We start from the raw sequence: 15,864 nt of genomic DNA on the forward strand, positions 1-15,864 counted from the left end.
AAATGAAATACAGTCAGCTAGCCTCCAAGATAGTGACTTTGGCAACTGGTTTTCCCAATTTTACTTCTACAAATGATTTTCTGATGTCTTTTGTTCTATTTAGGTAGAAATGTAATTGTCTGTGGACATCCAATAAATGTAATATGTATTTACCCTTCTTAGCAAATTTAGGAAAGACTACAGGCAAATCAATGGAGTGATTAATATTAGATTGTGACGCCACTTTGGAACAAAGGAAGTATTAGTCCATAGTGTAATCCTATCCTTGCGAAAAATCATGTATGGCGGTTTAGAGGACAAGGCTTGAATGTCAGAAACTCATCTGGCAGAGGTAACAGCCACCAGAAAGATTGTCTTCCAGGAAAGATATTAAAGGGCGTAGCTGCGGGTTGAAAGGAGGATTTAGTAATAGCCTGCAGTACCAGACCCAGGTCCCATGGAGGAGTAAGATCTCTAAAAGGAGGTCATAAGTGCCTTTCAAGAAGGCTTTGCTTAATTTATGAGTGGTGACAGAGGAACCATCAAAACCAATGTGAAAATTTGATATGGCCACTAAATGAATTTTAATGGTTGATGAACTAGGTCCTTCTTTAAAAAGATGGGACAAAAATTCAAGACTGCTATGTATGGGCGCTGAAAAGGGTTCAGTAGTATTTAGGTGAGCCCAGTATACAAATCTCTTCTATTTGCTGGAATAGAGCTTTCTGGTAGAAGGCTTATGGGAAGATAAAAATATCTGATGAACAGGTGAAGAGACCATACGTTGTCTGGCAGTTAATGGAACTGGAGAAGCCAGGCAGTCATCCTGAGGTTGGTTATGTTTGGATGAATCATGCCTGTCAGGTGAGACAGGAGGTCTGGAGTTGGATCCAGAATCCAAGGTTGGTTAAGTAAGTGAGGCCAAAGGAAGGGGAACCAAATTTGTCTAGGATAGTAAGGTGCAATGAGAATGACTGCTCTTCAACATGGTGGCTTTCTAAAGGAATTTCAGAATTAGCAGTGAGGGTGGAAGAGCATAGAGAAGACCGGAGGGCCAGTCGTGAAGTAGAGTATCCCTTGGTGACTCCTCCTGTGGGGGGATTAGGGCAAAGTAGCTGCTGTAATTAATGTTTAGAGGGGAGGCAAAAAGATCACAGCAAGGCCAGCCCCATTGACAAGAAATTATTTCTGTGGTGTTCTTGTTGAGGGGCCATCCACAAGGTAGAAGAATGTACCTGCTCAGTTTGTCTGCTATCATGTTGGATTTCCCAAGAATATGTGTTGCTATGAGAAATCAGTTGGATAAAATCTTCCATTGCCACACTCTGAGAGCTTCTTGAAACAAGGGCTAGGCTCTGGTCCCTCCTTGCTTGTTCATGTACCAAACTACTGACACATCTGTTTGAATTGCAATAGCCCCAAAGGTAGAGCATTCTGGAAGTCTGCAATGCTAAAAGCACTGCTCTCTTCTCTACGACATTGATGTGCAAGTTGGCCTCTTTGGGAGGCGAAGTGCCTTACACTGTTTTCCCCAGAAAACGCCCACCCTTCCCTATCTGGGAAGTGTCTGTGGTCACTATGGCCTTGGGCTGAGGGCCTTGTAGAACCTCATATGATTGAATCCACCACCTGAGATTTCTCTTGCATGTCTGAGTGATTCGTATCTGATAAGACATGGGCTGGTAAAGTATTGACTATTGTGTGGCTAGTATCCACTGAAGAATTCTCATGTAAAAATATGGCAAAAGTTACTAATGTTACTGCTGTTGCCATTGAACCCAGAGCTTGAAAGACCAGGCTGGCTGAAATCTCGGTACGGCAGCTTATCTTTCTGACTTCTGGTCTTATGATCTGAACTCTTGAGTGTATTAGTGAAGCTATGGTTGACTTTGTGTTGAGTAATACTACTATGAATTCTAGACTCTGAGTTGGTTTTAGTTGAGACTTTTCATAATTTCTGGTTATTCCCAGAAGAAAGCAAGTCTGGAGAACCTGATCTCTTGCCCTTTTCAGTTAATTCCTGGTGGAAGTAGAAATGATCCAGTCATCCTGATATGGAAATACTCAGAATCTTTGCAGTCTCAAGTGAGCTGCTACTGCTGCCATGCACTTGGTAAACACATTGAGGGCTGTGGTGAGTCCAAAGGGCATACTTCTGAGCTGGTAATGACTGGCTCCCAGCCTGAAGTATAAATACCTTCTTGATCATCTTTTCATCTTTATATGATAGTACACATCCTGAAGGTCTGTTGAACACATCCAGTCGTACTTGCAATGGACTGAACCGTAACCATCCGAAACATGGTTCATTGAACTGACTTGTTTAAATTGGTGAGATGCAAAATTGGTCTCCATTCCCCTGTTCTCTTTAGCACTAAAAAAAATCTTGAGTAAGTTCTGGATTCTAACAGGTCTGGTTGGACCTCTTGAATGACTCTTTTTTTCTAACAGCATTTGAATTTGAATTGCTGCTTGTTTTCTCTGACTGGGTGGAACATCAGGGATTTTTCTCAGGTTTGGAGGATGAAGGAAAATAGGAATTATATAACCTCTGAAAATAATCCTCTGCACCCAAGTATCTTTTGTTAAGTCTAACCAGGCTCTCTGATGCAGGGATAAACATCCCTCAACTGCCTCCAGAGGTGGGCCTCCTTTCAGGAGCACTGGTAGGGTCTATCAGAGAAGGATTCTCTGGACCCCTGGTTTTGTGGGCCACCTCTGTCATGTGAGCATTATTGTCCATTTAAATTCCTTCCTCTGTCTTTGGGAGAACCTCTTCCACGTGTGTCTTGCAATGGACCCTGAGACTTCTTGAGCAACATTTTTTGACCACTTCATTGATTCTTGGAAAAGGATCTTTGAAGGGTTAAAAAACATATGCCCATGGCAGACAGGGTCTTTCCATCTTTTTCACACCTGGATAGTGTGTCCTTCACCTAGGAGTCAAACAAAGATCTGCTGTCAAAGAAAGCATTGACAAATGAGGACTTGGGACTTGAAGGGCTCCAAAAATCACACAAGCACATCCAGGAATACCTCTTAATGGAAATGTATGAACCTCCTGCCCTTGAGGTTCCTTCTGCTACCTAAGAAACCAACCTTGTGGTGGAATTAGAAATGGATTGCAGGGTATCCAACTGAGAAGCCATAGATGACTGAACTTCTTCAGAAACAGCTCCTGAGAGAGTATTTGACAACTCCTTAATCAAATCCCTCTGAAGTCTTGTAAAGTGTACCAAATAATTCAGAGACCTTAAAGTGAGTGTCACTGAAGCATAGACATGTTTTCCCAATCTGTCTATCACCCACAACTTCCTACTGGGGATGGGCAGTGGAACTCTCATTGGCAAGTTCCATTTTGGTGGCCACCACTATGACATAGCATCAGTGGCACCCCCTTTCCACAAAACTACTTGCTCACAGGTGGTGCCATAATTTTATTTAGTTTCGGAGGTATAGATTCAATGGTGTCAGGTTCCTTCCAAGGTATAGGTGCAATAGTGTCTGGTTCCTTCCATGATCACTGAGATATCAACTCAATGAGCTCTTCAGCAGGTGGAGTCACCCAGGAGGTAGATGGGCCAGTACTGAAAACCTCCAGGAATACATACCCCCTCAGATGAAGGGTTTCAGGGCATCCAGCTACCTCTTTGTTTAAGAATTTCAATAATGTCTCCAAATAAGAAATCTTTAGGAGTTGATCATGGGGACCCTTCACCTTCATCGAAATCTGTATCTTCTGTGATGGACTTCTCTGGTGAGTATATGTGCTTCCTGTTGCATGTCTTCTTCTTGGGGACCTCCTCCATGGTCTGGAGATGTATCAAAAGAAGAAATTAAGATTCCCTGTGGGGAAGTCTGGGGTCTTGGTATTAGCTGTACATGAGGAAAGATTTGGTGAAACTCTGAATGCTGAGATGGCAGGGTTGAAGATCTAGGATTTGAGGGGGTTGGATCCATCCTTTCTGTTTAGACAGGGAAGACTTTCTTCACAACCTCAAAAGCAGATCACCTCAGAGAAAGGGAAGCCCTTGGATCCAAGAAGGCAAGCTTCTGGACCATGCACCCCCCCCCCCACTCTAAAGGCAAAATGCCCAAGGTGGAAGCTAGAGTTGAGCTGTCCAATGCCAAGAATCTGAGGTGCACAGATGGCTCTGGAAACCTCAGAGTCCACTGCAATACCCTGGATCTGACAGTGAAACTTTGACTGCAAAAGCCCTTTGGCTCCAACAGGATTGGAGTGCTCAGAGTAAGCTTAGGATCCGAGGATACAACAATTCTTGGATCTGAGCCAGACAGATCCAGGCAGCTAGGCTCCATAGACTCTGAGAAGTTTCCTGTTATGGAAATGAAAGAGCTAAATCTTTCTGCTTGGAATATTTGAATACTGTTGTGCTGTGTTGTTAATAAAAGTTTAAAACCATACAGCGTTTAGTTCATGTTTGTGGACTGGAAAGTTTCTCTGTGGACTGCAAGTTCTTTTCAAAAGAATTTTCCATATTGGCCTTTTATATCAAGCTGTGGGACTGCCTTTATTGGATCCTGGTACGGAGACTTGTGGTGATTATTGGTGAATTTTGTTTTTCTCCGTCATCCATTTTGTTACTTATTGGAAGTTTTCACAACTCATCTTAATATTGTTCAAGAGTGTTGAAAAACATTTTATTTTGCATTTATTTATTTATTTATTTATTTTACATTTGTTTACTGGGAAAGTCTGACTGGACACAGGTCCATTTTCAGTGGAGGCCCAGGGAGAAAAGCTCCACATTACAATACATACATGAGAGTAAAAAGAAGTAGAACATACATACATATGGCATATATACACATCAGAACATATGCTGGTGATTAACAAACATACATATAGCATATATACACATAACAGGACATCATGCTAGTGATTAACATTTCTTACAGTAGACAATCAGAGGTAGATTTTTTTTTCTTTTGCAGTTATACGTTTTTTAAGGTAAATGTATACGGGTTTGGAAGCTTTCAGGGGAGAAACTGTTTATACATAGCTGTACCCTGGCAAATACTCTTTGTATGGATTAGCCTGTTGAGTGGCATGAGCATAGCCAGTTACTTAGATAGTGGGTTTTCAGGAGTTTTTTGAATTGACTAAAGGAGGTGGTAGAAGTTATTTGGTTTGTTAGTGTGTTCCAGGTTTTGACAGTGGTGTTAGCAAAGAGGGACTTACCAGCTTCATTTTTATGTTTGATGACAGTTATGAGGTTCTGGTTACTAGATCCTAAGGCTCTAGAGGGAATGTGGGGCTGAATTAGATGCTGAAGTGCTGGAGTTATCTCAGGAAGGTAGTAGAGTTTTTGCGCTATAGAGAGTTGATTGAGTAGAAGTATATGAGGCAACTCAAGCAAGTTGAGTTGCTTAAGGGATAGACAGCGGTGGGACCTATACGAGGCTTCGGTAGCAAACTTGGCAATCTTGTTGTAGCAAGATTCCATTTTATTTAGATCAGTTTGGTGGAGATTGGTCAAGATGGGAGAGGCATAGAGGAGGGTGGATAGAAGATGAGCCCTTGCGATGGTTACTTTGGTGTGTTTTGTCATAAACTGTTTGTTCCTGTAGAGGAGACCAAGTTTTTTATTAACTTTCTTAATGGTTTGTGCTATGTGGATGTCAAACCTCAGGTTATTGTCTATTTCTACGCCTAGCAGTTTAGTGTGTGTGGTTGGACTGATTTGAACATTTTCTTTTGAGCTAATGGTGAAATTATTATTTAGGGGAGGAGCTCTGCCAGGGCTGAAAATAATTAGTTTTGTTTTTTTTTTGGGATTAAGAAGAAGTTTGATGTTAGTGAACCAAGTTCCAGCTAGGGTGAAGTTATTTTGGGTAAGGGTTTGAGTTCAATAAGGGTAGGGGCAGCACATATGAGGGTAGTGTCATCTGCATATTGTACTATTGAGGCAGTGGGAGAGGATGAAGAGATCTGATTTGTAACTAGAGAGAACAGCAATGGGCCAATGATGGATCCTTGAGGGACTCCTGTGGTTACTGGTAACAGGGGGGACAATTGGTCCTGCCATAGGACTGCTCTGACTTATCAGCTGCTAGAGTGGTTGGTTTAAGTTTACCAAGGAGTTTCGATATTGATTTGGTGGATACAGAATGGAGGTGAAAATTGGGGCTATTGTATTGTATATTGGGGTGGGTTGGGGTATTTATTGATGTGGGTCTGCTAGTACTATTTTGGGCATTGGCAAGGGTCTGGACTGTTTCGGTAAAGAATTTATTAAACTGAGTAGGAATGTTTTCATGGTTATTTGGAAGCACAGGGGTTGGAGTCGTGGACTTTCCTGGATGCAATATACCATTATTGAGGCCCAGAATATTTGTGGGTTGTGAGCATATTTTTCTTGCATGCTTGTATAGTAGCTGGATTTGTCTTGTTTGATTTGTTTTTTGGCTTTGTTATGGAGCTCTACATAGTTTTGTCTCAAAGTAGTGGTTTTGTTTTTCTGATATTGAATCCAGGCCTTGTCAACCATGGACCTTGTTGACCATGTCTTTCACTGAAAAGCAGCAAACAAGATCAGAGGTAATTGGGGTTGGTGCATTGTGGGAAAGGGGCAAGCTAAAGAGTTCTTTGTTACCATGAGCTTTAGCAATGGCCTAGTCAGATCCAGGGGATCAGATCTAAATCCCATCAGTTGAGGATAGAATGAAAATTGACAACATCAGATCAACCATTAGAATGCATGGTTGAGTCTTAAGAGTTATTGCAATTAAGTCCACACTTTAATGAAATCCAAGAATAACTATTTGATGATATCACATTCTGTTATATGCATGAAAGCAATGGGTGAGTTTAACTGTTATCTTAGGAAGAGGATGAAATATGTGGCATGCTTTAGATATCACTTGCCAATATAATGTACCTGTTAGGGCATGCCAGGTCACAGTAGTCATAATATGCATATCGGTGGAGGGGTGCAGTGACAGGAATCAGCAATGGGCACAGTCTTGGGATGGTTTACAAAGGATATGAAAAGGAGTTTTTGCTATGGAGAGGTGATTTTGAAGAAGTTAGACTATACTGTGCAGGAAAGGGGTGATGCTTCCTGAGAGGGGTAGGTGTCTAGCAGTGTTGATTTGTGTTCAGAATGAGTGCCAATGGACACAGATCCTGGAATTGTGGTCATTGCATTTGTTTGTGTGTGTGATAGATTAGTAGTGGACCTCTGATGGGAAAGAAACAGACTGTGATATCTTCAGCCGCTGGGATAACTCCTCTAAGGAAAGGCACCAGTACCAGCAGCTACCAGCAGAGAAGAAGACAAACAAACCCCAAGACTGTGATGTCCTGCCTGGGGTGTGTGCCAGACTACCATGTAATCTATATGTGCATGTCTGAGCACTCCGTGTTTTATCAGGCACACCACCACTGGGTAAATGCAGTGGAGGTAGCCACACCTGATCCACCATAGGAAAAGTTTTAGCATAGCCTATAATGTAGAGGCCAATGGCTCCATGGAGGCAGTAGAAGCACCCAGTTGCTTTTACAATGTGCCATTGAATTGGGCATGTATTGGAAGTAAGTCATCATGCAATCCATATATACAGATATACACACACACACACACACACACACACACACACACACACACACACACACACACACACACACACACACACACACACACACTCACACCTACATAACTGCAATGGCAATAGTTTTATCTGCCTGTACATGGATGACTGCCCTGGTCTGCAATGATGGAACCCTACCCATGACCATCCTATGCCTAATAATGAAATGGACCTTCTAGCAGGAATGTCATTGATTCAGTGCTAGTGCTAGACCTGATGATACACGCTATTGTGGCCACAAACAGCATTCTTTTCCAACACCAGTTTATGCAACAGAAGGGACATTTTTTTCATGAATTTTCAATATCTGCCATTCACACTTTCAGAAATCCTGTAATAGCACTTTTGTCTTTGCCTGAGAGATCTGTTCTAAAAGCCTTCTGTACTTAGGCACCATTTCACAACTTCTAAATATGGAAATACAACTATGATCAGTGAGCAGACACATCACATGCACAACAACTATTGTGTTGTGTACACACCTGTTTGGTTGCTATGCCACTATTTGGTGCAATCTCTATCATACCTCCAACAACAATAAAAAGTACTTCTGTTAACAACTCATTCTCCCACACATTGCTGTCTCATATACCCTTGCCAAAGAAGCTGTAGAATGATTCTTTCACTCAAATGCCACTTGCTATGCCTTATAATTTCTATAGTCCAGTGAGCATAAAAATGGCTATGGCCATTTTACAGTGCAGTTTTGAGACTCATAACATAGCAACTATGCTAATGAGAACAATTTTGGTAGATATATTTGAATCATATGTTTAACACACTGCTTAGCAACCCTGAACTGTGCAATGAGGCTCATGCCTGCCTGTGTTCAAGCATAAATGACTGCAAAGGACTTTGCATATACGTGAGCAGGTACATAACACCTACTGGGGCATGGGTTTATTAATCAGTCTCATAGCCCTTAGGGGTACTGTGCTGCAACCATAGACAGGGATGTGAGTTTTGCAGGGTTCATACCTTTAGGCTAGCGTGTTCTCACTCAATACCATCCAAGCACAAAGTTTAAATTGTTGCAATTATATGTTGGTGTTGGGTTTCAGCATGCTGCAATGTTGCTAGTTAATGCATGTCACATGATACTTGCACTATCATGCAATGTGAATCTACTGCCATTTTTGTCTAGACTGCAACTTATGAAGTAGCCATAGTTGCTGATAGTGGTGACTGTGAGAGGGCTTCTGTCTGCTGGAGGAAGGAAAGAAAAAAATTATATACCTCCTGCATAGGTACCATCAAGAATGACTGTTGCCCAGTCCAATATGAATATCTGACTCTGCCTTGCTAGGGAGATTAGTGATAACATATGCATCACCTGCTTTGGTAAGAAGTGCTAGTATTAAAAGAATGACCTGAAGAGTCATCACTGTGATCTTCTTATCCAATAGGAAAATGAAGTTAGGGGCTGGATACTTGTAATGAGGTAAGTGTATGTGGGCATTGACATCTTTCTTGTTTTTCTTTTTTGTTTAGTACCAGGTGAGATAACAGACTAGGCAGATTTGCCAGAAGTACCAGGTAAGACTGTCCTGGCATACAGTTATATGTATATCTATCTATCTAAATATCTGTATTTATCTATCTATCTACATATATAGATATAGATAGATAGATAGATGTATCTTTATATATATATATATATATATATATATATATATATATAGAGAGAGAGAGAGAGATCCCTGTTGATCTTTGTCTTTTTTTATTTGTGAGTTTGCACCTGCTGCCACACCTATTACCCTTTTCTGGCCCATATCTTTCCCTCATTGCCTTTACCCTCTTCTGTTCTCTTCTTAGAAACATGAAAATGGGCAACCCCCTTAAAAAAAATGTACCCTTGCTTCTCCTTTCCCCTTGGCCTTCTGCGTATTCCTCTGCTTGCTCCCCACCCCCCTTTTCAAAGCCCTATTACCCTTTACCTTCAATTTGCAGTGTGAAATAATAAGACCTTTGCTGATGTGCTTGGCCTGTTGAACAAATATGGTTTATCAGCTTTTAAATAACAGTTCCTTAAAGACAGTGTCATAACAGCCCTCAAGTAGGTTTGAAACTCAATCTCCCTCACATTGTCTGTCCTGGTCCTGTATTCAAGTCTTCCCTCTTGTTCACTGCAGGATTCCTTGGTTAAACAGTTTTGTTTGATGCCAATTTATTTATCTTTTTAATTTATGTGTGACGTTTCCCTTAAAGCTCTGATTTCATTCTTGAAGACACAATGGCCCAGAAAATTGCAGCATAAAAGGATAATCTGTCTAATGACAACAACCATATCAAATCTAGCATCTAACTTTCACAGATATGAAATCTTGATTATTCCAACACAGGATGCAGTAGTTTTGAAAAATGTACCTGAAAGTCAAATGATTTATTGGTCATGATGGACTAAAGCAACACATTTTAACGTGTCATCATTACTGAGCTCAACAGTGTCCCTGCCCTGCTGTCTGTTTTAATTCAGTGAACAACACTGCAAGTTTGAAAAGTGATAAAAGCCCAGGCCCTGTCTTTCTCTTGTTAAACTTTACCACATATACATGGTAAACAAGGGGGCAGAAGGTAGAATAGTGAAACGAAGACAGCATTTGCTGAGAACAACATGGTAAATATGGTGACTTTAATTGTTTCCTCTGAAACAGCTTCAAAAAAATTTTATAGTTCATTTTCTTGCTTTTTCTCTGTATTGAAGAGCAGGTATTCTTCTCCAGTTTCTATATAATAATAGTATTTTAGTCTCATATGATTTCACTCCTGCATTTCCATTACTTTTTATTGATTTTCCAGCATCTGTATTGTAGATCATGTAAGTAGTTGAATTTTCATCCTTCTGCTCATTAGCATCTGAGCTGTATGAGATCAAAACCAGCAAGTTCCACCATTTCAAAAAAGAAACTGTGACGCAAACAAAAAACAATGCTTTCCCAAACCAGTTGTTATACCTTCAAAACATTTTTTGCAGAGGGCATCAGTGAACTGTATCCACAGAGTAGGGGCTGTACCTCTCAGACTCATTTTACTCATACATACTAACTCCAGGACTGATTTACTTTGGACAAACCTGATACTTATGCATACTAACTCTGTAACTGTTGTCATTTGGGGAAAGATAATATTCCAAGACCCCACAGCTTCTAACTTTGCATATATTCCCAAATTTACACCTTCAGTTCTGTTATTCACATAACAGTAATGGTTCTCAGAATTTCAAAACACATTGAAAAATGGACCCTATCTGCATAGTGCAGTGGGATAAATTCCTGAATCTGTCACAGATAACTCATATGCAGTTAGCAGAATGAGTATTGGAGGGACCCTGTGGGGAAGAATATGAGTTAGTGACTGACACCTGCTTACCCATCCTGGTAGAGGGAGATGCCTAGAATGACTGCAGTAGCAGCATTAAAAGCCTTGTGAGCTTCATGCTGCAACTGGAACACCACGTAGTCTAGAGGTGGAACATGTGCCCTCTTGAATTCAATCATTGTGTGCCCTGCAAGGCTGCTGCATGCTGGAGGGGAGTTAAGGCGTACTACCCAGCAGCGGTATGATGCTGCACCAGCATCATTCGTTTCCTCTTGGTTGCAAACATGGGTCAGATTGAGCCCGGGAGGGGAGAGGGCTAAGGAGGGTCTGTTAGACCCACTGAACAAGAAAAGGAGCTGGTGACAGCTGCTGATGAGTTGCGGGAAGGTGAGGGAGGGGGAAAGGAATTTTAACAGGTATCCAAAAATGAGTCCTCACAACTGCATATTCTTGTTTTATAAATCTATGAGGCAATAATCCTAATATCTCTTCTTATTGCTTTTTCATATGAAAATGTCACTGCTTGAATAGCTCCCTCCATTTGTTCTTGTTGATCACAATCTAATGGACTAGACAACTTATCTTTGAATTCCAGCTTTTGCTCAAATGTTCTGAATTTTTGATTTCTGTATTTCAAACCACTATCGGATATGACAAAAAACAGGTATCCTGTGGTTTGAGGATACAGAATTTATTGCATTAATCACACTTGTACTTGGATATATCCATTTGATTATTTTAAGACACTGGGAATAATAATCTGTGTATAGTAAATATGTGGCTTTCTTGAATCTGAACACATTCATAACCACTTTTCTTTATGCATAACCTGTTAATGAGTATGCTAACATCTCTTCCTTTTGATCTCTGTTATGGTATAAATTGCAACTGGCACAACTCTGTAATACTTATTCTATCTGAATCAAAGTTACTGACTACTATAATATATCGCTTGGTCTTTCTGTTTTACTCATATTGTTCCCAAATATGATTCATTTAATCTCTCAAGCAGTCCTCTTCTTCATAACTGTATGGTAATTCGTATTTTATCTGCTTTAAACATTAAATCCTGGGTACAACTTATTTCTTCCTTAAATAAAAGAAAACGAAGACTGATATTTCTTCACTTTGATTTATGTTGAGCCTGACACTCAGTGTAATTTATTTCAGTACCTGCATTTTATTGTCAGTGTCACTACATCTCTGAAATTTGTGTGCTTTCATTCTGTCATTTGCAAAGGTGGAACTGCTCAACAGTCTCTAATTCTTCTCCAAGCAAATTTTCATGTTTCTCTGGTGTATATATTTTTCTCAACATATCTGCTCTGTATAGTTCATCGATTGGCCCAAATTTCATTTTTGAATCATACTTCTGAAACTGGCAATACCTAGAATCCTGGAGGCAGGTATCTCATGGGAAGATGATATGAATATGCTTTGCAAGAATCTATAGTCTATTTCTACATGAATTTCTCTAATAACATATTAATGGAATTTCACACATCTCTTCTCTATTGCTCACAATTTTAAGCTAAGCATATATTGTCTGTGCATGTAAATATTGCTGAATGAGGTGTAGCTGGTCCAATTCATTTAGAATAACAGCTTCTACACAGATCTGATGGATACCTGCTTGCAGCACAAATGGATTATTCATATTATAATATGTAACATGTACATCTACAAGTACTGTCTTCAACATTTTAAGCATTTTGGCATTTACACAATTACTTTGACTTTGAATTGAGCTGAATTTTATATCTGAAGTCCTAGCACCTCTTGCTATGCTCTCCCTATGCCAGAACCCCACAGTAATAGACTTCTTTACAACACCTTCCAAGTCTACAATTACTTTTGCAGCTGTTGTTTGAAATACTTCTGTGTTGAAAATGTACCAAACAGGAGCCTAAACAGTGTTTACATTACTAATAGGATAATGAATGTACAAAGTTCAGAGTTTTCTTCTTCTAGCATTATCAACCAGCATCCCTAGATTAATCTAGTACAGGAAAAACATAGCATGTGGCATTGCTGAGCCCAACTATTTAGTTGTAAGCAAAGGAACATGTTCCCTTTTGCTCACTTATCCAGATCTCATGGATAATTAAATGTAAGCCTTGTTTTGCTATATGTGAAATAATAATCATACTAGTCATCCATGCCAATGGTTTTAAATACTTCTAAATTACTGTGTTGTTCTACTTCAGAAAGCTACTCATGTATGTCTTGGAGCATATATTACTGCTACTGCATCAGACATTTTATATGATATTCTCCTGGCAACCAACTTAAGCCTGTGATTAACTCACCATTGTTGTGAAATAGGTTATTAATATGGCTCAATCCTCAGTGTCAGTGCTGCTATATTACTACTTCTGTACACATGCACTCTTTGCTTTCACAGATGTTTTACCATTTCTAGCTTCTCACGAACCAATCTGCTGAAAATATTAAAAGGATTACCTTTAATGTTACAACATAATTCAAGATCTTGTACATTTGTATTGTATTTTTTATATAATTATGTCATCAGCTTTCCCCCAGTGTGTTTACTTCCTGCCTTGAATATGACATTAATGTACAGACCTCTGCTTTGGGATACTTCAGCTCCAGAACTTCATACGTATTATCTGAAAAAAATCATTACACTTGGCACTTTTATTTAATTTAGATTTAACATTTTTGCTTTGACTTTCAGTTTTGCCTCAATGCCTGCCATACCTTTTCAAACTTCAGTGTCTCAACTCTTTTCATTTTAATAGTGGCAATGTACAGGTCATGTTTATGCTTCTGTTCAGTGCAGAAACTGCTTTCTATTTACACATCTATACAAATAAATGTGGCCAGCGCAGATGCTAAAACATTGCATAAACAATAAAACAGTGTTTTCTATTATAGTTATATTAATTTATTTAGAAACTGTAAATGAGTCACTGTAAATCTGCTGAGCACTGGCTTTGTCAGCTTTGTGAATAAAGTACATATTGTCAAAGTCAGTAGTCATTAAATGTAAATGTTATTGATAAATAAGAGTGCCACTCAAAGAGGTTTGCAGAAACTTGCAGAAACATGCAGATGGCACTGTTGTCTAGCATGGCACATTAGGAAGGTATCTATACAAGGAGCAACATGAAGGAAATGTATCCATCCAATTAGTTCTGAAGCAGGTAGAATTATAATGATATGTTCATGCAATAATGTAACAATTCAACTATATGTACAGCTGGCCATGCCATATGAAAAATGTAATGTTTAATAGAAAAAAATATAAAAAGCATATAAAATGCAGTTTGGCACAGATAATACAGAACAATGGGGTATGGATATTAGGTGGAAAAATCATAGCTACTAATGCTAATGTGTTCTGGGCAGTTGCTGACAACGAATTGCAAGTAATAGTTGCACCTACATGACTAAAGTACCACAATCATGTAGATTCATAGGAATCTTACATCTGTGTACATGTTTGTTACTCATATATATACACACACACATGTATGTATAAAATAAATAAAATATGTGTGCATATATTTATATCTATATCTATATATAACTGTCTCTCTCTCACTGTGTGTGTGTGTGTGTATATATATATATATATATATATATATATATAAAAAATATATATATATATATATATATATATATATCTACACACATATATATATATATATATATATATATATATATATATATATGTGTATGTATATATATATATATATATATATGTATATAGGTGCTGCGGTAGCGTTGTCGCCTCGCAGTAAGACGCTGTCCAGTTCGATTCTCAGCTAGAGCATCTTCTGCGTGGAGACATGCGTGAATGGGCGTACCTTCGTTGAAGGTTGTGCATCAGGCCTGGCAAGCCTGTATGTAAAAATCAACTGCCAATCATTAGCGGACCGGAGTTCCACTGTGGCGACCCCTAACCGGGAAAAGCTGAAAGACACAAACAAATATATATAGGCCCCTATCAGGAGCTTGAATTTTCAGGAACTTGAAGCTGATATAGTCGAGACCATATGATTGATTTTTTGAAAACTCAAAGCTTTTGAATGGAGATCGCGGTACAGTGATAATTGGGGAATTTACATTTCTCCTCACTGTAGTGCAATCTCAGAGTTGCTATATATAATATGCAAGAGGTGTTACACATGGTGGGGGGTACAGCGGGCTTGCCTCTCCTGCAAAAACATAGAAAAAGGTAGATTTATGTTGTTTTTTGAAGTTCGAGTTTTTGGAAACTAGATCATATCGTCTCAACAATATGAACTTCGAGTTTCTGAAAACCCGAGCTTCTGACAGGGAACCATAGATAAAGATAATATATATATATATATATATATATATATATATATATATATATATATATATACAGGTGTATGCATGGGTCTACTTTACATGGTCGAATCTTCAGAAAGTCAACTTTCATATGGCCGAGACCATATGATCGACTTTTGAAAAGCCGACCATGTAAAATAAGCACATAACACACACCAGACACTTACCTTTCAACTGTTAGCAGGGGGGCAAGCCCCCCTGCACCCCCGTGGGGGGATCTTCCCACCACACCCCCCGTAACTTAAATATACCAACTCTGAGATTGCACTACAGTGTGGAACAGGAAATTTTCCTATTCCGCATTGTACGGAGATAGCGGTTCCCCATTGTTGGCTTTTCGAAAGTCAATCATATGGTCTCGGACATATGAAAGTTGACTTTCTGAAAAGTCGACCATGTGAAGGGGACCCATATATATATATATATATATATATATATATATATATATATATATGTGTGTGTGTGTGTGTGTGTGTATATGTGTATATATATGTGTATATATATATATATATATATATATATATATATATATATATATATATATATATATATATATAGATTCACTTTATAACCTCAAAATACTGAAATATCGAATTTCAGTATCTCGAGACT

This window comes from Protopterus annectens, chromosome 10.part0, assembly GCF_019279795.1.
Source record: "Protopterus annectens isolate FY-2018-M chromosome 10.part0, PAN1.0, whole genome shotgun sequence".
NCBI classification, from domain to species: Eukaryota; Metazoa; Chordata; order Ceratodontiformes; family Protopteridae; genus Protopterus; species Protopterus annectens.